At 42.6% G+C, this 20,855-nt stretch overlaps 1 long non-coding RNA gene across 1 annotated transcript; it reads right to left on the reverse strand.

Moving 5' to 3' along the window:
- Positions 1-6,520: 6,520 nt before the first annotated feature.
- LOC106144945 (uncharacterized) lies at positions 6,521-20,618 on the reverse strand. The gene is made up of 2 exons (XR_001229804.3): positions 20,293-20,618; positions 6,521-8,938 (listed from the first exon to the last, which is right to left on the reverse strand). It is a non-coding gene; the product is annotated as an uncharacterized LOC106144945 (long non-coding RNA).
- Positions 20,619-20,855: the final 237 nt, after the last annotated feature.

A 20,855-nucleotide genomic window follows, 5' to 3' on the forward strand; every position in this document is an offset into this window, starting at 1 on the left:
GGGGAAGGGAGAAGGAAGAAATGGAAATGGGAGCTTGCTGAAAGCTTGAAACTATAACTTGAGTTAAAAGCTTTCTTTTTTTTTTCCCTTCTCCCTGTTTTCTTTTCAATTGACCAGCATAAACTTACTCTACACAATGGGTGACTCATTTGACTTCTAGCCAAACCTCCAGTGGCCATTCAATTTGCCAGCATAACCAGCATAACTCCCATACCCTGATCCATATCTTAATGACTAAATGTAAAATTAGTTAAAATACACTGTCTCCCCCCCCCCCTGCACTGCTTATTCCCAGGTTGTGGGAAATGTCACAATTAAGAGGTAGGTGCCAGGAAAATATAAAGCAGAGACTGGTAATGACAGAAAGTATATGCGTAGACCTTCAAACAACAAGCCTCTTATCAGTCTTGTTTTCTTAGATTCATTGGTCTGGGATGCTTGGTGACCTCCAGAAACTGACACACCACATTCCAGAAGTGGCCATTTTTCAAGATTAGTTTCTGCCAGAAACTGAGATAACATTCTCACAAAAGATGCTGTGTACTGCTGGGGATGTAGGTCAGAGGTAGAGTACTTGTCTAGCATGCATGAGGCCCTGGATTCAATCCACAGAACTGCAAAAACAAAACAGTAAAACAACAAAAGAGTCTACAAAAAAAATGTTGTATAAACCTCTTAGCTGGTCGTGATGGCTCACGCCTATAATGCCTGTTACATAGAGGTTGAGGCAGAAAGATCCCAAGAGCGAAGCCAACCTCAGAAATTTAACTAGATTCTTACTAAAAATAAAAAATAAAATCAAAAGGGATGCGGCTGTAGGTCAGTGGTAGAGCATCCCTGAATTCCGCCTTCAGTACTGAAAAGCAATACAAGAATAAAAACCCTCGTGGTACAGGCAAGATAGAACATTAGCCTCCCATCTTCCAACATGCTGGCTTGTTGCTAATAAAACATTTTCATCTCCAACCACTCTGTCTCCTGAATTATTGGTTCTTCTGGGTGGCAGCAGAATTAAATCTTTTGCAGTTACCAGCTCACTGTAGAACTGTCCGTCTTCCACCCCTCCTCACACTCTGTGGCATTTGTGGCAGATGCAGGACAAGTTGGTACAAATTCTGTGAGGCATTAGGGGCTGAATGGTAAAGAAGAGCAAACACAGGACTCTGGGCCCTGAGGTCTAAGATGTCAAGGACAAGTGCAAGGTGGTTGTTCTCCCAAAATAGAATCTCCTCTCTGAGAGGCAGCTACTTCCAGCTTGGAGTTGATGACTGACACCCTCTGAATTATCTCAAATATTGCGTAAATTAAAAATAAAAATGTTGCTGGGTGTGGGAGGCTGCCACACCATGTGACCAGCATTTTCCTTTCCTGATTGGTGAGGCTCTGTCGGTCACTTCCAGTGATCTGGCCACATCAAAGTGGCCGTAGACAGTCACAGAATGTGATCTTGATCTTGGAAGTCACAGAATGTGTGACTGTGTCTTCACGCATAGGTGTGCCTTCCTGTAGCCTCATGGGTCGAGCTACGCTCACCTGTTCCTTTGTGATATTACCCCTTTGCCTTGTTTGGGATAGAATATTCCATGGAAACGCCCTTTGTGTGTCCCCTTCTCTTACTCTGCTTTTGGGTGTGGCCTTCCTAGATGTCAGTCAACTTGCTGACAGCAGACATCGTGAAGCTAGACTCAGCCCCTTGAAACCTGACCCCTTGCCTCATTTGAATGGCTTCTCCTCAATAAAAGAGGTCAGCATATGCAAGCTCTCTCTCTCTTTTCTGACCCTTAAGGTCAGAGGAACCATCACAGGACCCCCCCAGGAAAAGGTATCTCTGTCTCTTGTGTGGTTATTTCGTGCATCCCAGTTCCCTTGGAGTGCTCCTAAGTGTTTTAGTCACAAGAATGTGCCAGCTGGGCATGGTGGCACACACCTGTAATCCCAGCAACGTTGGAGCTGAAGCAGAAGGATCAAAAATTCAAAACCAGGGCTGGGGATGTGGCTCAAGCGGTAGCGCGCTCGCCTGGCACGCGTGCGGCCCGGGTTCGATCCTCAGCACCACATACCAACAAAGATGTTGTGTCCGCCGAGAACTAAAAAATAAATATTAAAAATTCTCTCCCTCTCTCACTCTCTCTTTAAAAAAAAAAAAAAAAAAAAAAAAAATTCAAAACCAGCCTCAGCAACTCAGCAAGGCCCTAAGCAACTTGGCGATGTCACAGGAAAGCAGGGAGCTGAAACTCCAAACCTTGGTTTTTGTGATGCGACAAAAGAAAATTTAGGGCTGGGGATGTGACTGAAGCGGTAGTGCTTATTATAGGTGAAAGTAAAGTAAAAGCAAAGTGAGGGTTAGTGTAGAGAGCACTCTCAAGAGAGAGAGTGGGCTGTCTCCAAGCAGAGAACTACAAAGGAAATCATGCTGCTAGAAGGGGACCCCAAAGGCCAGAAGTAATCTGAGCAGGAAGGGCTTGGGGCGGCTTTTTTTTTTTTTTTTTTTTAAAGAGAGAGTGAGAGAGGAGAGAGAGAGAGAGAGAATTTTTAATATTTATTTTTTAGTTCTCGGCGGACACAACATCTTTGTTGGTATGTGGTGCTGAGGATCGAACCCGGGCCGCAGGCATGCCAGACGAGCGCGCTACCGCTTGAGCCACATCTCCAGCCCCTTGGGGCGGCTTTTGATTAGCACTTCCCTGTTTGCTGGGAGCTGTTTCATTAACAGTTCCTTAGGATGGGTTCCAGGCCTTGGGGACATTAACATTTCAATTTTCCCAAGTGCTGCTCTGGTTTCCTGGACTCCATTCTCAATAATGGCCTCCATTTTCTTTATTTTACTCTATATTAGGCCTGATTTACCTAACTATACTAACTATGTATCTGTAAATCTGGCTTCAATGCTATCCCCAGATTTATAATTGTTTTATGGTTAACTTGAAAATTTGGGTCCTCCTTCAGCAACTTTGCCAAACAGGTGTTCAACTCCCCCTTCAAATCAGAAGGTGGAGTTTTTGACTTTAGTTGGTCCTCTCTGGAACTGTCATGGTGGCCAGTCTATTTAGGGGAGCTTCATCTACAAGTCAGTCCCATGTTAATATGGGGACTGGGCTCAATAGCTGGTCAGATGTTACCTTAGTGTGCCTGCACTACTAAAGGAATCTTCCTTCCCAGACAATTGGAGACACTTATAGCCATAATGCCTAGCTTCACAACAACCTCAGTGGATCCTGTCAAGCATCCCATTAATCCTTTTCTCTTGATGTGTTTTAAAAATAGCTCTCTTGCTTTTTTTTTTCTACAGATTAACTTTCACCATTTGATTTCTTAAGATAATTTAAAGAAGGACCCTAAAGTAGTTTAAAAAAACTTTATGACCTTATCATAAAGAAGAACCATAAAGTAACTCATGAGCACTTTATAACATTACCTTATGCTGCTTATTGCTAGCTATACTTAACAGTGAGACCCTGTCCCAAATAAAAATAAAAAGGGCTGGGGATGTTAGTCTGGTTAAGCACCCCTGGGTTCAATCCTTGTACTAAAAAATAAAAGTCACTTGTATTTTTATTGTAGATTTTTTTTTTTTTAAAGAGAGAGGGAGAGAATTTTTCAATATTTATTTTTTTTTAGTTTTCGGCAGATACAACATCTTTGTTTGTATGTGGTGCTGAGGATCAAACCCGGGCCGCACGCATGCCAGGCGAGTGCGCTACCGCTTGAGCCACATCCCCAGCCCTTATTGTAGATTTTGAGATGGATTTTTTTCCCCAGGTTTGCTATGAGTGCTGCTATGGTTTGAATTTTGGTATCCCTCCAAAAGTCATGTTAAACTTAATCTGCACAGCAATGGTATTAAGAGGTAGGACCTGTAGGAGGTGAATAGGTTACGAGAACAAAGACCTTGTATAGCCATGGCATGGTGGTGCATGCTTACAATCCCAGCAGCTCAGGAAGCTAAGGATTGAAAGTTCAAAGCCAGCTTCAGCAACTCAGTGAGACCCTGTCTCTAAATAAAATACAAAAAAGGGCTAGGATGTAGCTCAATGGTTTAGTGCCTCTGGGTGCAATACTGAAAGGGTAAAGTTTCTAAGCTACAAAGCCTGAATTAAAATGTAAAAGACGGGCATGCAAAGTTCCTCTGCTACACCCAGAACCTGAAATTCCTGAGATAGTTAAGACAACGCCCTACTGGCCATTTAGCCTAGGGCCCTGTGCAGTTTGTCACAGGGCCCGAACCAATCAGTTTGAAGGTGTACCCTGCTTAGGAGTGACCAATCACCCCTGCCTGACCTGTTCCCGCCAATGAATGTGCTAATCATGTCTCAGAGTTGTTGTTCAATTTTCTCGGGCCTCATGATGATTTGTTCTGATGTACGCAAAGCCCCCTCTCCCTCCCCCCCAAAAAAGTGTACTTAAGCTCTGCTTGACCTCTGCTCTGGGCTCTGGGCCGCTCTCCCTTCCTAAGTGAGCCTTGGGCCTCAGCGTGCTGAATTAAGATCCTGTTCAATAAACTCCCTCCTGCTCATTGCATGAAGCTGGTCTCTTGTGGTCTCTTCCTCCGACGTTTCACCGGACCCTTACAATACCTGGTACGAAAACAAAAACAAAAAAGACACCTTATGGCTGGGATTGTGGCTCAGTGGTGGAGCACTTGCCTCACATGCGTGGGGCCCTGGGTTCGATCCTCAACACCACATAAAAAAATAAATAAACAAATAAAAGATATTGTGTCCACATTCAACTGAAAAAAAAAAAGACACTTTATTTAAAAAAATGATTCAAACAGTGTTTGGTACCTTTTACCCTTCTACTTTTTTTTTTTTCTCTTGGTACTAGGGATTGAATCCAAACGTGCTTAACTGTCACAAAGCTGAGGGCTTCTGGGGAAACTGAGGCAATATGAAGACTCCTTCTTCAAACCCTGATTCTTGGGATCAAGTCAGAAAGATGTAAAAGATACCTCTCAGAATAACAGGAATGAGTTTATTGTAGGGATAGGAAAAAGGAAAGAGGACACTCTCAGGGAAAGAGTGGGTCTTTTCAGAGAGAAGAGGGACAATATGCCTCTCCTGCACTCCAGCTACATTGGGGATTCCAGGGAAGTTTCCAGAGAGTATGCTGAGATCCAGGTCTTGACTTTTTTTTTTTTTAAAAAAAAAAAACATTGTTTTTAGTTGTAGATGGACACAATACCTTTATTTTATTTATTTATTTTTATGTGGTGCTAAGTGCTAGGCTAGTGCTCTACCACTGAGCCACAATGCCAGCCCAACCTCTTGACTTTTGACTGACAGCAAGATGACATCAGGTTTCAAGTCCCCACTGCCATAACAACTCTATGTCACCTTGGTTTATGCTGAGCAGTTCTAAGTGGATTCTTAATCATTTTTATAGGTTTTATGGTTAGGAGGAATTATCCTTATCTTCTGGGATCCCGTGTGTGAAAAGGGTCACAAAAGTCTCTCCTTTCAAAGTAACTCCTGTTCCTCTTATCAATGTTATTTCCTGCCTGAATTTCCTTGCAGATAACAGGTAGTTTGCTGAGGAATGTGACATATTCTTTTAGGCCGGACAGTTGCAGATAAATTGCTTCTTGGAAAAGAAAGCACATAGGGTTAGTATATTGGGTACATTTTATAGAATTATTCTTTTAACCTTGTGTTCCCACCATTCTCATCTAGTCCCCTAACATAACTACCAAGCCACACCCCAGCTCTTCTAATTTTTTATTTTGAGACAGGATCTCATTAAGTTTCAGCTTTGCTAAGTTGCTGAGGTTGGCCTCAAACTTGCAATCTTCCTGCCTCAGCTTCCTGACTCACTGGTATAGTGGCACCACTTCCTCCACAGAAAATCTTAACTAAGCTTCTCCAGAAATCTTCGCCATAATTAATTTTAGGACTCTCAGCAAAAGAGTCTCTACAAAAAGTTCCAATGTAGGTAAACTTCCTATTATCCTGTTGCTCTATTTTACTCAGCCACTGGCCTTGAAGAAATTAGCACTCCAGGTGCTGAATGCCCCTTTATTAGATTTTCACTAACATTTATCCAGTATAATAGTTTGTGGAAGTGTGTTTGCAAATGCAAAATGTGATTTTAAAAAAAGACAGATCCTTTAACAAGGTCTCTGGCCTTGAGCTGGAGCTTCACAGAGAGGTCTACATTTCTAAGATAAGTTAACAATTGAGCTCCATGGTAATGGCTGGCAGGGGGAGAAAAGAAAGGGGAGAAGAAGCTCTCCCCTTCTCAGGTGTTGTCCCTAAAGTTTAACTTGCCCAGAACAGTGAAAGAAAAAGCTCCTTTAAAGTGAACTTCTGAGCCCCTCCCCTTACATGCTAGGTATAAATTTCTGAAACTACCTGAACTCAGGGTTCAGGGGATTAATTGATTACAGTGAAAGCTGTACCCTCTGAACCTGGCTGAAGCCAAATAAAACTGTTCCCTGCTATTTTGGAGCCTTGCCTCATCTGTCCCTACAACACTGGGATTATAGGTGTAAGGGTCCAGAAAAGACCACCAAGAGACTGACTCATGCAATTGCAGAAGGGGATTTATTGAGGATCCAATTCAGTGCACTGAGGCTCCAGGCTCACTCAAGAAGGGAGAGCAGCCCAGAGCCCCGGGGAGGGGTCGAGCAGTGCTTAAGTACACTTTTTGGGGAGGATGGAGGCTTTGTATACATCAGGACAAATCATCATGAGGCGTGGGAAAATCAAACAACAATTCTTAAACTTGATTAGTACATTCATTGGTGGGAACAGGTTGGGCGGGGGTGATTGGTCACTGCTAAGGGGGTGGGTGGGGGGGTGGGGGTGGGGGTGTACACATTCAAACTGATTGGTTCGGGCCCTGTATGCTTATGTGACAAGCTGCACAGGGCCCTAGGCTATTAATCAACTAAATGGCCAGTAGGGCGTTGTCTTAACTGCCTCAGGAATTTCAGGTTCTGGGTGTAGCAGAGGAACTTAACAATACCTGGTCCTTCACTTTTTAACTCAGGCCTTGCAGCTTAGAAACTTTACAATGCCCAGTCTTTTACATTTTAACTCAGACTTTGCAGCTTAAAAACTTTACCCTTTCATAGGTATGCACCACCATGCCCAGTTTTGTCCTTCCACCTTCTACCATGTGAGGTCACAGTTTGTCCTCTCTGGAAGATGAGACAAGTTGCCACCTTGGAAGCCAAGAGAAGGCTATCATGAGACTTCGATCCTGCTGGTGCATTAATCCTGGATTTCCCAGCCTCCAGAACTTTGAAATATAAACTTAATTTTTTTTTACCACTACTAATTGCTGTTTATTTTAATACACAAATAGGAAACATAATATCAATAACAGCTCTCAGATGGCCTACATAAATCTATAATGGGTACTAGATAGTGCTTCCCCTGCCACTTTGTCCTAGACTGGCTCCAGTTTGGTTGTGTTTCTCAACTAAGGGTGGGCTGCCCAAAGGCCAACTCCAGCCTAATGCCTTTTTTTTTTCTTTTAAACATTTATTTTTTAGTTGTAGGTTGACACAATACCTTTATTTTGTTTTTATATGGTTCTGAGGATTAAACCCAGGGCCTCACACATGCTAGGTGAGTGCTCTTCCTCTGAGCCACAACCCCAGCCCTAGTGCCTTTTTTTTTTTTGTCTCACAAGTTAAAAATTTTTAAATAGTCAAAAAACGTTAAATAATATTTCATGACATGAAAATTATAGTAAAATAATGTTGTAAAGTAACTGTTGGATATGGAAAAATGAAAACCCCCAAATATTGGGGCCTGGAAAAAAGGGAGTGAAAAAGAAAGTCATACATTGAAAGCATGGATCCTTTCCCAGTACATTCTTTCCTGGTGACAAAGCAAGTCCTGGGGAGAAGGACATCAAAACTAGAATTCGAAGAGACTTAAGCATTGATTGCTCCCAGAATAAATCCTTTCCAGATGCTGGTCACAGACCCCTGACCCTCCACCTTGCCCAGTAAAAATAAAAAACTCCCAATTCCTGAGTGCTCTAACTGACACACTCAATAATTAGTAAAACAGACCCCAAATTCCTGAGTGACCAAGCTGACACACTCACTAATTAAGTCACCTCTCAGTATAACCAATATAAACCTAGACTCCTCCTTTGGCCAGTGGCTCATTTTCCACCACGAAAGTGGGTCCATAAGAGGCAGATTGTTTTGTGGTAACAGTAACCATACTCTTATCATTTTCTGGGGCTGCTTTTGCAGAGCTAAGAAGTGCAAAAAAGACCCTATGTCTTCATATATGACTAAAACAAAACAAAACAGGGCAAGCTGTAAAACAGTTCATGTAAATGTGTGTTTTAAGTTTTTTTTTTTTAAAAGACCCTATAGCTGCCCAAACCTAAAAGTCACTGAATGGCCCTTTAAGAATAGGAAGGTAGATGGGGCTGGGGTTGTGGCTCAGCAGTACAGAGCTTGCCTGGCATGTGCAAGGCCCTGGGGTTGATCCTTAGCCCCACATATAAATAAAATAAAGGCATTGTGTTTAACTACAACTAAAAAATAAATATTTAACCCTGATAAGAGTTAGAAGGGTAATATCAGGACAGAAATCACCAGACTACATGTCCTGACTCTAAGATGTAAGATGTCACTAAGAAACCTGGTAACAGCTGATAGGGACACAAAGGTGTGCAGAAGCCCCAAAATTTAGTATAAATAATGGAGCAAATGAATAGACATTTGAGCTAGCTGATACTGATGCACACATGCCAGAGAGCCTGATGAGGACCTGGACTGGCATCCCAACTCTTCTCATCATCTGCCTAATCCTCTGCATCATCCTCACCACTCTCAAACTCTACAGTAGCCTCTTGACTCTGGTGAGAATGGTGATGTCCCTTTATGACAGTCTTCTCAACCAGCCTTCAACTTCACACCAGGAGAAGACTCTGTGGGTTCCAGATTTGATCGCTGTGGTCTGAGTGTCATCTGCAAAATAAATAAATAAATAAATAAATAAATAAATAAATAAAGTAAGTAAGTAAGTCTGGACGAGGGAACTTGGTGGTAGAGGGTTGGGGGTGTAGATCAGTGGCTTAGTGGTGGAGTGCCTTCAGGAAACCCCGAGTTCCTTAGCCAGTACTGCAAAAAGAAAAAAGAAAAAGAAAATAATGTGTTGGGTAATCTCCAGAGCAGAATCCAAAGCAGTGGTTCTCAAATTTGAAGTGCTTTAGAATCACCTGGAGAGCTTTTTAATTTCCATACCAAAATTTCTGATTCATTAGGTCTAGGGTGGGGCCTCACAGTTTGCATATCCATCAAGTTTCCACATGATGCTAATGCTGCTGGCTTGGGACCACACTTAATCTAAAGAGGAAGAAAACATATGGGGCTTATTTATTTATTATTTTTGCAATACTGGGGATAGAACCCAGAGGCATTCTACCACTGAGCTACATACATTCCAAGCCCTTTTTATTTTTTTACGCTTTTTTTTTTTGATGGGTACTGAGGATGGAATTCAGGTACCCTCAACCACAGAGCCACATGCCCAGCCCTATTTTGTATTTTACTTGGAGATCTCACTGAGTTGCTTAGCACCAAGCTTTTGCTGAGGCTGGCTTTGACTCAGCCTCCTGAGCCACAGAGATTTTTGAACCACGGCACAAAGAAAAGACCACCGACTCCAATTTTAAGCCAAATTAAAGCAAGCTTATATTGTGTACACAAGAGAGAACTGGCCAGTGGCTGCCTCACCCAAAATGCATAGCCCGAGGCCAACCCCCCAGCTCTCCAGGAAAAAGATTTTATAGCACAAAATGTTATGAGAAACCAGCCTTTACCTCAGAGCAAGGCCTGTCCAGGGAAGGGGGCATGACCCTTGTTCTTGGAAAGACCCACAGAGCACTCCTAGGCACATACCCACCCTGCTGAGTTGTTTATCTACAAATAACTGGAGAGATCTGCGGAGCCAGGTGTCCCTGACTCAGTCAGGGTAGGTGAGGACCCATAGCAACCCCCTAGCGACCACCAATCAGCATGAGACAGAGAAAATACCTGGATGCCAGATGACCCTCCCAGTAATTTATGGTGATTGATAACATGTTGGAAAACCATGTAGTTCAGCACGTACACCCCTCGTGGCTTAAACCAATCAGTTCAAATGAATCCCCCTCTTGTACTAACCAATCACCCCTACCCAACTTGTTCCTGCCAGTGAATGTGCTAATCATGTTTTAGAGTTGTTTTATGCTTTTCCTGCCTTGGGTGATGGTTTGCTAAGAGATGCTATGATGTACTTGAAGTCCCTGCCTTCCCCAAAGAGTGTATAAAACTGCTGCAAACCCTGGGCTTGGGGCCTCTCATCACCAGTTGCTGTGTGCTTGGAGGACTGAGCTAGCTTGCAATAAACGCCTCTTTGCTGCTTATATTGATTTGGTGTCTGGTGATCCTTTGGAGGTCCCGAATTCGAGCACAACAGTTACAAAGGGGGGTGTCTTGGGAACTTATAGCTAACAGGGTTCTGGCAAGAATACAAAGGCAGATAGCAGGCTAATAATCTACATGGCTTAACATTTCAAGGTAGGGAGTAAATTGAGATTCCAACATCAGAATTTATGAGGTACTGCTAAGGTTTCAGGGAGGGTTGTTATCTGGTTAAGGAGAACTAGGCATAGGTGAGTTTTGAGCATGAGCAAGAATTCCAAACAAGATTAGCCCTCAGAGTATGGTCAGGCCAAACAGAAATTGTAGTAAAACAGAAATGAACTTTTCATAACTTTGTGACGAGATGGCTCCCAATCCTAGGATAGAATTAGGTTGGATTCATCAGGATTACAGATGAGTGCCACTGCACCCAGCTTCCCTTTTTATTTTTTGAGATAGGATTTCCCTAAATTCCTGAGACCAGCCTTGAACTTGCAGTCCTCTGGGTTGGGGTATAGTGGTTCAATGCATCCGGGTTCAGTCTCCAATATCACAAAACAAACAACCAAAAATTTCCAGTGCTTCATTCATTCTCCCGAGTAGCTGGGATTACAGGTGACAGCCACTGCACCAGGGTCATATACCATTTATTCATGAAACTGCCATTTGCCCAGCCTTAGAAATCTTGACCATAATCCCCTCTCTCACCCCTTTCCTATTGATCAACAAACCCTAGCCAGGCACTGTGGTGCATGCCTGTAATGTGAGAGACTCAGGAGACCGAGGTAGGAGGATTACAAATTTGAGGTCAACTTCATAACTTGGTGAGGCTCTAAGCAATTAAGGAGACTCTGTCTCAAAATAAAAAGCAAAAAGGACTGGGGAATCTGAGTCTGGTTAAGCGCCCTGGTTCAATCCTGCAGCCACTTCCTGTCTGCCATGACTGGAGCGTTCTTCTCTACCAAGGTCTTCTACCATGATGTTTTGAGTCTAGAGCAATGGACTTGGTTGACCATGGATTAAACCTCTGGAACCATGAGTCAAAATAAACTTTCCTTCCTCTAAGTTGTTCTTGCTGGATAGTTTAGTCACAGCTATACATAGCTGATATGTTGGATCACAAGTTCCAGCCAGTCTGGACTGTCTCAAAATAAAAAAATGAAAAGGGCTGAGGATATGGGCATAGTGGCTCATGCCTGTAATCCCAGAAACATGGGAGGCTGAGACAGGAGGATCAAAAGCTTGAGACAAACCTCAGCAATTTATCAAGGCCCTAAGGACTTAATGAGATCGTGTCTCAAAATAAACCATAATAAATAAAAGTTGTCAGTAGAGATGCTATAGAAACTCTTTACACTGAAAGAGATTGTGTTCTACAAACCTCCAACCCTCCGCCTTTTTCATTGCTTGATGTCCCTCATGACCACTTGTTTAAAATTTCCAGTGGTAGCCAGGTGTAGGGGTGCATACCTGTAATCCTAGCAACTCAGGAGGCTGAAGGAGAAGCATTGAAAATTTGAGGGCTCAGCAAGACCCTGTCTCAAATTAAAAAGGGTTGGGCTATAGTGGTACAATGCATCTGGGTTCAATGTCTAGTATCACAAAACATACAACCCAAAATTTCTAGTGCTTCATACTTTGGGCCTATAACACAGAGACAGAATTTTTGTTTTTTGGGTATTGGGGATTGAATTCAGAATGTATTACTACTGAGCCACATCCTCAGCCCTTCTGTTTCTATTTTGAGACAGGGTTACACTTAGTTGCTTTGGGACTTGCTAAATTGCTAAGGAAGATCTTGAACTTACAGTCCAAATCACTAGGATTTCAGGTGTGTGCCACCGCTCTTGGCTCAGAGACAGGATTTTAATTGGAGTCTTTCACATTAGGCCAGATAATGTTAGTTTTCTCCAATTCCATGATGATTTTTAAAAAGCACACCTCAACATAAAAGAAAACAAAAATTGAAAACTATTTAAAATTTTTCCTCAAGGAACTCTGTGAGGACTTGTTGGTTAAAGTCGCTTGGAAATAAAGACATATGAGTATACATAGGAAATGAGCCTGAAGAGATAGGAGGAAGCCCTCAAACAGAAGACCCCAAAGAACTACTTTAGCTGAGTGCAGTGGCACTTGCCTGTAATCCCGGCCACGGGGGATGCAGAGGCAGTATCGCCAGGGGGCAAAATTATGATATATGCAGTCGAGAGGAGAAATAAAGAATGTCCACGTGCTCCTGCCCCTTTCAATGCTTTATTCACTCAAATTACCTAATACAGTTTCACTCTATAGGTTCTTAATCAAGAAAAGGACAATCCTTAATGTTAGGCACTGCCATAGACATAATCAATTCATAGCAAACAATTCAAGATTAATTAATTCACAGCACACAATTCTAGATTAATTCTAAGCACTGAAAACACACTTAATCATGATAAGCTAAAGACAGACATTCCCTCTGCATGCTAAATTCAAAAGTCTTAAGCCTTAGGCTTTAAGTCCAGCAGATACACACTCACTTAGACCACTGTGATCAGGTCCGGAATCAAGGCAGGCTTTTCCTGGTGTGGAGTGGACACCCGGTTGAGGAGGGGGTTGTAGGGAGGAGTTGCAGCTCTCACCAAAGTCTAGACAAGGCAGTAGAGTTTGAGAGCAGTGAGGATCATGCAGAGGCTCAGGAAAGGATGACAAGTGATGGGATGTCAGGTCCTCATCAGGCTCTCCAGCTTGAGTGCATCTTTGTTTCAGCTGGCCAAATCCCTGTTCATTTGCTTTATCATTTATACTAATTTTGGGGGGGGGTTTGACCCCCCTTTAATCCTTATCAGCTACCACTGAATTTCTCAGTGACATCATTTACCCTGGGGTCAGAAACATCTGCTCTGGTGGTCTCCACCCTGATCTTCTCAATTTTCCCTCTTATCAGACGAGGACAGCCTGCCAGGGGCTTCAGTCTGTTTATTAGGGGGAGGGGAAGCAACTTGTTTGAGGCCATACTGGAGGGCTCTGTGAGTATGCCTAGTGAAACTGGTTTCCAAATGGAGTTTTTAAAATGGAGTTGCTTGGTCTCAGGCCCAAAGCCATCCTAACAGGCAGGACGATGGCAAATTTGAGGCCAGCCTCAGAAATTTGGCTAGCCTCATCATGAAAAAACAAAGCTGGCTGGGTGGGGCACACCTGTAATCCCAGTGGCTTGGGAGGCTGATGCAGGAGGATGGCAAGTTCAAGACCAGCCCCAGCAATTTAGTGAAGGCCTAAGCAACTTAAGTGAGACCCTGTCTCAAAATAAAAAGTAAAAAGGAATGGGGATGTGACTCAGTGGTTAAGTACCCCAGGTTCAATCCATAGTACCAAAAATAAATAAATAAATAAAAGTGCTGGGGACATATAGCTCAGTAGAGCATGCCTGGGTTCAATCCTCAGCAAAAACCAAAAACAAATGAACCCGTAAGACAAGATAATACAAATGGAAGAAATGATTTACAGTAGAAGGGGTAGAGAGAGAAAAGGGGAGGGGAGGGGAGGGGAGGGGGAACAGTAGAGAATAGGACTGACAGCAGAATACATCAGACACTAGAAAGGCAATATGTCAATCAATGGAAGGGTAACTGATGTGATACAGCAATCTGTATAGGGGGTAAAGTTGGGAGTTCATAACCCGCTTGAATCAAACTGTGAAATATGATGTATTAAGAACTGTGTAATGTTTTGAATGACCAACAATAAAAAAAATAAAAAAAACCCAAACAAATGAACCCAAACAAAACAACACTTACTACTCCAGATAAGGGTATAAATCTCTTCAGATGTATCCTTCTTGAGCCTCCTCCAGAAGATTCTAGGAGTGGCTTAAAAGGGCTGGGTAGATGATCTTCCGGAAAGAATGGCTGATGGAAGACAATACTTTATAAACAACTCCCTGGGTTTTGGGCAGACATCATGGATTTTCCTTTTTCTAGGACCCAGAGGTCCCTCTGTTTCTGGTCAGGATCCCTTAGAGGCAAAGAACTTAATTCTCTCCCATGCAATGTAGAACTGCTGGGAGCACACACCCACAGACAGCAAGAGGGCCCAGGAACCAGACTGGTCCAATAGGTGCAAAGCCCCTATGTCCTGGGCCAGGAGCATTGCCAAGGTGCCTGGGAAGAGTGACCCAGCACACGTCAGTTGCCACCAAGGGTGGGTGTGGGAAGCCATTCTAACACGTGACTGGGCGACTCCCGTTAAGGGCCTGAGGCACTTTGGCAAAGTCAAGTTTTCCCGCCCCTTTCCTGATGAGAGAGCCCATCCGTGTGGGGGTGTGCCTGACCACTGACCCCGGGGACCCAATCACTGACCCTGACCTTGGAGTACAGCCCCCCCTCAACCTTCATTGGATGGAATTCTCCCCTGAATCTCTTGTTCCCCAATAAAAGGCTGGTCCCTGGCGTGCTCACTCTCTCTCTCCTGCTAGCCCTGAGTAATCCCTGCTGCCCTGCTGGGCAGTTTAGAGGAGCGAACCAGAGGGGAGCCGTCTGGGACCTAGCAATAGAAATAAGGTAATTGAGTCTGTGTTTTTATTTCGATCTCTTCTAACTAACTTTATGCCTAGAACCTCATTAATGAAACCACTGCGCAGGCCTCCTGGTAGAGGTGGGCTAGGGCATCTGCTTCCTGAAACTTCCTTCTTTCCCCTATATTCCATTCTGTCCTGTTTTATTTTCTGGGGAAGTCTCTGAGTACCCCAGCTACCCATACCCTTGCCCTTTTTTCTTCCTCCTACCCCTCTTCTGGCAGGCTACCTTGCCAGCTCATCACCTCAGGCCTCTCCTCACCTGGTGGTGGGGGCAACACCTGAGACCTCTTCCCCTCAGAAGGCTTCTGAGGGGCTCTCTTTCACAATAGCGCCATCAGCTTCCCTTATAAAATAGCATCTCAAAAAAGTACCACCACGTTTGTAGTTCCAGCTACTCAGGAGACTGAGGGCAGTAGGATTACAAATTTGAGGTTAGCCTTGGCACTTGCAGAGACCAGAGATCCTGTCTCGAAACAAACAAAAAGAAAAAGTCTGGGGATGCAGCTCAGTAGAGCAGTTACCTAACATGTCTAAGGCCCTGGGTACTCAACCCCTAATACAGAAAAACAAAACCCCAAACACATGTATGTTGTTGTTGTTGTTGTTATTATTATTATTATTAGCTGGAGGGACTGGGGATTTAACCCAGGGGCATTTTACCACTAAACCCATTCCTAGTCCTTTTTTACTTTTAAATTTAATTAATTAATTAATTAATTTTTTGGTAATAGAAATTGAACCCAGGGTTGCTTAATCACTGAACCACATCCTCATCCCTTTTTAAAATAAAAAAAAGGGGGCTGGGGTTGTGGCTTAAGTGGTAGAGTGCTCGCCTCGCATATGTGAGGCACTGGGTTTGATCCTCAGCACCACATAAAAATAAAATAAAGATATTGTATCCACCTAAAGCTAAAAAATAAATATTAAAAAAATTTGAGACAGGGTCTCCCTAAGTTGATTAGGGCCTCCCTTAGTTCCTGAGGCTGGCCTCAAACTTGCAATCCTCCTGTCTTTGCCTCTGGACAGGATTACAACATATGTGCCACCATGGTTGGTCATTATTATTTATTTATTTATTTATTTATTTATTTTTTAGTTCTCGGTGGACACAACATCTTTATTTTATTTTTATGTGATGCTGAGGATCAAACCCAGTGCCCCGCGCGTGCCAGGTGAGCTCGCTACCTACCGCTTGAGCCACATCCCTAGCCCTGGTTATTATTTTTAATGTCTGTTTAGAAATACTATAAATTCTTTACATAAATTCTCTTATCAGTATCTATTTAGATTGCTTTACATTCATGAAAACTCTTAAGTGGATATCTCTTCATGTCCATTGAAGGGGATCAGATTTTACTATTCAAAACATGTGACTTTGGCATAAGACTTATTTTGAGATGAAGGAATTTGGGAAACAGTAGATGTTGGAAGGACCTCCTGCCTTCCCCATTTTTAACCTAAAAGTGGTATATAAATTTCCCATGAGAAAGGTATCCTCCCACAGCAGGAAGAGAACATGCTTAGCACTGGAGACAGGCAGTGGATTTAGAGATGAATCTGTACAAACAAACCTTAGTAAAATAATCCTTATCTTCCATCAGTGTTCCACATATATTTAGTATCCCACAATTAACTGATCCTAAAAGCTCAAGTCCCTTTTAGTTTTGTTAAGTCTCCACTAATTATCATTCCTTGTTATAAATAATATATAAGATCTCAAGTCTTACCATTCCTATGGAGTTTTCATTTCATTTCGACAAGGCTTTCCACGTGCATATGAAATAAACCCATTTCTCTTATTACTTTTTTTTTTTTTGGTCAGTTTAATCTATAGGGCCCCAGTAGCAGAACCTAAGAAGGCAAAGAAAAAATCTTTCCTATACCATCTTTGTCCACATGCCCAATTATTTCCATGGAGTGAAATTGCCTGTCCCATTTTTTATATTGATACTTATTGCCAAAGTGCACTCTAGAAAATCTGTAGTCAAATATTTATTCCTACTATCAAGCTATGTGCAAGTGTTCTGAGAAGCCTTGTTTTCTTTTCCCTTCTTTTTTTTGGTAGCAGAAATTGAACCCAAGGGTGCTTAACCACCGAGCCATATCTCCAGACCTTTTTATTTATTTTTTTAAAAATTTGAGACAGGGTCTCGCTAGGTTGCTTACAACCTCACAAGTTGCTGAGGCTAGCTTTGAACCTGGGATCCTTCTGCCTCAGCTTCCTGAGCCACTAGGATTATAGTTGTGTGTCATCATGCTCACCAGAAGCCTTGTTTTCTTGGTCCTAAATTCTGTTGCTTCATTACTTCCACTCACCACTACCTCTTTTCCTTTTGAGAAATCCTTTCCACTTTTCAGCTGAACCCTTCCCCTGTTCACCTGTTAATTCATTTTTAAAAATAAAAACAGAAATTCCAGGCTCTATTCATATCTGGTCAAATGCAGGGAAGAAGAAATACATATATGAATTAGATCAAGTCACTACCTTGCAGGAGCTCACAGTCCAGTGAGCACAGAAACCTTGCTGTTGTAAAGTGCATCTTTGAGTAGCTTCAGATGGCAATGGGAAATTAACAAATGGGTACAGTCTCCTGCTTACACTGTGACAGAACAGAACTGGCACAGTAAATGGTGTCTGTTTAAGGGAGTTTCTGTCACTAACTAATGAGAGGTACACAAATTTAAACTCTCAATAGCAGTGCAGAAATATAATCAGAAAAGCAGAACTACTTCTTACTCTTCCCAGTAGCTACAGCAATTGTTTCATATAAAGGCACTGAGGAAATGTCTGTTGAATGATGGAGAAATGAATACATGCATGGATGGATAAAGACAGCTTACTGTAAACAATGAAAAACTATTAAATTTAAAGTATTTACAGTCTCCCCTCACATTGAAAAGAGTAGGTCCTCCTGAAGTTCTCTTATTTTGGTGATGGAGTGGGGAATCATTTGGGAGAAGGAATAAAATGTCCTCTTTTATAAAGGGAAAGAAAAACAGGGAGAGAGCTGGAAGTGTGTGTGTGTGTATAGTTCATGACTATACTACGGAGAGATGTAGCAATGGCCAAAGCTTAGCAGGTAAAGATAAATAGGTTTCAATATTTTAAGGAAATATGCCATGCAATTTGTTATGCAACTCCTTCCCTCATCTTCATTAGTAAAAAAGTGTGTTCTTTTTTGTGTTTTTGCAGTATGGTCAAGACTTGACTTAACAAATGTGGGGAGAAGTCAGATAGCCAGGCTCAAGGCAGGTGAGAAAGAGCAGGGGCAATGAGGAGGATCCAGGGTCATTTGTGATACACACAGTGTGTTTGTTTGAGGATTAGATCAAGGAACATCAATCTCTTGCTGAGCCAAACTTGTATTTGGTGGTCCATGGAGGTTATGGGGTGTGAACTGAAGTTTTCTGGAGAAGTTGCATCTATATTAAAGATCCTTCAGCCAGGTATGATGGTGCATGCCTATAAACCCAGCAGCTTGGGAGGCTGAGCAACTCTGTGAAACCCTGTCTCTAAATAAAATACAAAATAGGCTGGGGATGTCACTCAGTGGCCCAGTGCCCCTGAGTTCAATCCCTGGTACCGGAAAAAAAAGAAAAAGAAAATAAATCCTTCAGACTACTTGATCTTGGCTGAGTAGGACATAGTGATTGTGGAGAGATGAAATGTTGTACATCAAGAGTCAAAATTATCTTGGGCTATTTTAAATTCTTTACTAGCCATTTACTATAACTTTCTATCTGACCTAATACCCTTGTAACTAATAAACTTTTTGGAATATATTATTTCTAGCTTCCACCAACCTTAAAGCTAAGAATGCTAGAAGATAAAATCTGAGCTGGTAGTGGTGGTGCACACCCATAAAGTACTCAGGAGGCAGGGCAGGAGGACAGAAAGTTGGAGGCTGAGTTGGGCAAATTAGGGAGAACTTAAGCAACTTAGTGAGATGCTCTCTCAAAAATACAAAGGGGTGGGGGTGTTGCCAAGTGGTTAAATAACCCTCCTCAAAAAAAAAAAAAAAAAAAGCAATTAGAGAAATGCAAATCAAAACTGCTCTAAGATTTCATCTCACCCCAGTCAGAATGGCAGCTATCAAGAATACAAAAACGAAAAGTGTTGGTGAGGATGTGGGGAAAAAGGCACATTCATACATTGCTGGTGGGACTGCAAATTAGTGCAGCCAATATAAAAAGCAATATGGAGAATCCTTGGAAAACTGGAAATGGAACCACCATTTGACCCAGCTATCCCACTCCTCTGTCTATACCCAAAGGACTTAAAAACAGAATACTACAGGGACACAGCCACAGTAATGTTTATAGCAGCACAATTCACAATAACTAAACTGTGGAACCAACCTAGATGCCCTTCAGTAGATGAATGGATAAAGAAAATGTGGTATTTATACACAATGGAATATTATTCAGCATTAAAAGAGAATAAAATCATGGCATTTGCAGGTAAATGGATGGAATTGGAGAATATAATGCTAAGTGAAGTTAGCCAATTTTAAAAAAAACCACCAAATGCCGAATTTTCGCTAAGAATGCTGATTCATAATGGGGTTGGGGTGGGGGGCATGGGAGGATTAGATGAACTCTATAGAGGGCAAAGGGGAGGGAGGGGAAGGGAGGGGGAATGGGGGTAGGAAAGAAGGTGGAATGATATGGACATCACTACCCTGTACATGTACATGTATGTATGAAGACAAAAATGCTTTAATGTACATGTATAAAGTACATGAAGACAAGAATGGTGTGACTCTGTGTACAACCAGAGATAGGAAAAATTGTGTTCTATATGTGTAATATGAATTATAATGCATTCTGCTGTCATATATAACAAATTAAAAAAAAAAAGCCCAGGGATTAAGCTCAGTGTTAGTGTGCCTGTCTACCACTCGGGAGGCTCTGTACTCCATCCTCAGTAGCTCACACTACCTCTTTCACAGGGGCATATGCCAATTTAATGTAATTTGAATCCCTGTTCCCAGGCCATGGTCATTCATATTTGACTCAGGATAAACTGTTTTTTTTTTTTTTTCTTATTTCCTTGAAAGCAGAGTCGTCATTTTACACAGGGGAAACGCCAACGAGTTGTGGGATCATAGCCATGGGGGGGGGGGCGCGGGGCTCCAAGGGGTGGGTTGGGGGAAAGTAGCGATTCTGTCCATTTGCCCAGCTCCATACCTGGCTCCTAACAAGAGTTTAGAATATATTTAATGACTGGTTACATCCTACAAGGTAAAAAAAGGGGACGTTTAACTGAAATCCATTGAGAACTCAAGGCAGAGACGAAGACTTGGTGTGTCCCGTAAGCACCTTTTCAGGGCATCCGGTCCGAGCAGAGTCAGAACCTTACCAAATACACGTCCCTCATTCCCACTTCCGGACTCCGTTCTGCCCAACCGCGAGTACTTCCGGTCGCCAGCGCTGGAAGCTGGGCCCGTAGCTGTGGAATGGTAAGTCCTTGCGGCCGGAGCATACATGACCTTCCGAGGCAATCCCGAGTGTAGTTGAGGGCAGGTCTACAGTAGCTGGCCCTTATTCTTCGCGTCACTACCTGGCATACACAGTAGGTATTTCCCTTGTGAAGGCTCCGGACCGCGACTTCGGGATGACGTCACTTCCGAGTCAAATGCGGGCAGCGAAAACCGGAATTGGCAGTCCCACCTGGTGCCGGGGAGGAGTCAACGCTGATCGTTCTGTTTTTTTTTTTTTTTTTTTGTATTTTTTACTAGAACTTCCTGGGATTACGATGCTGTTATCCTGAGTAGAATTGGAGGATTTGACAAGTAAAGATGCAGGATGTCCAGTGAAATTGAATCTCAGATAAATTACTAATAACTTTTAGTATAAGAATATTCCAAATACTATGTGGGACACTTTTCTACAATATTATCTGAAATTCAAATTTAACGGGAC

The sequence above is a fragment of the Ictidomys tridecemlineatus genome, chromosome 3, assembly GCF_052094955.1.
Source record: "Ictidomys tridecemlineatus isolate mIctTri1 chromosome 3, mIctTri1.hap1, whole genome shotgun sequence".
In the NCBI taxonomy this organism is placed as follows: Eukaryota; Metazoa; Chordata; class Mammalia; order Rodentia; family Sciuridae; genus Ictidomys; species Ictidomys tridecemlineatus.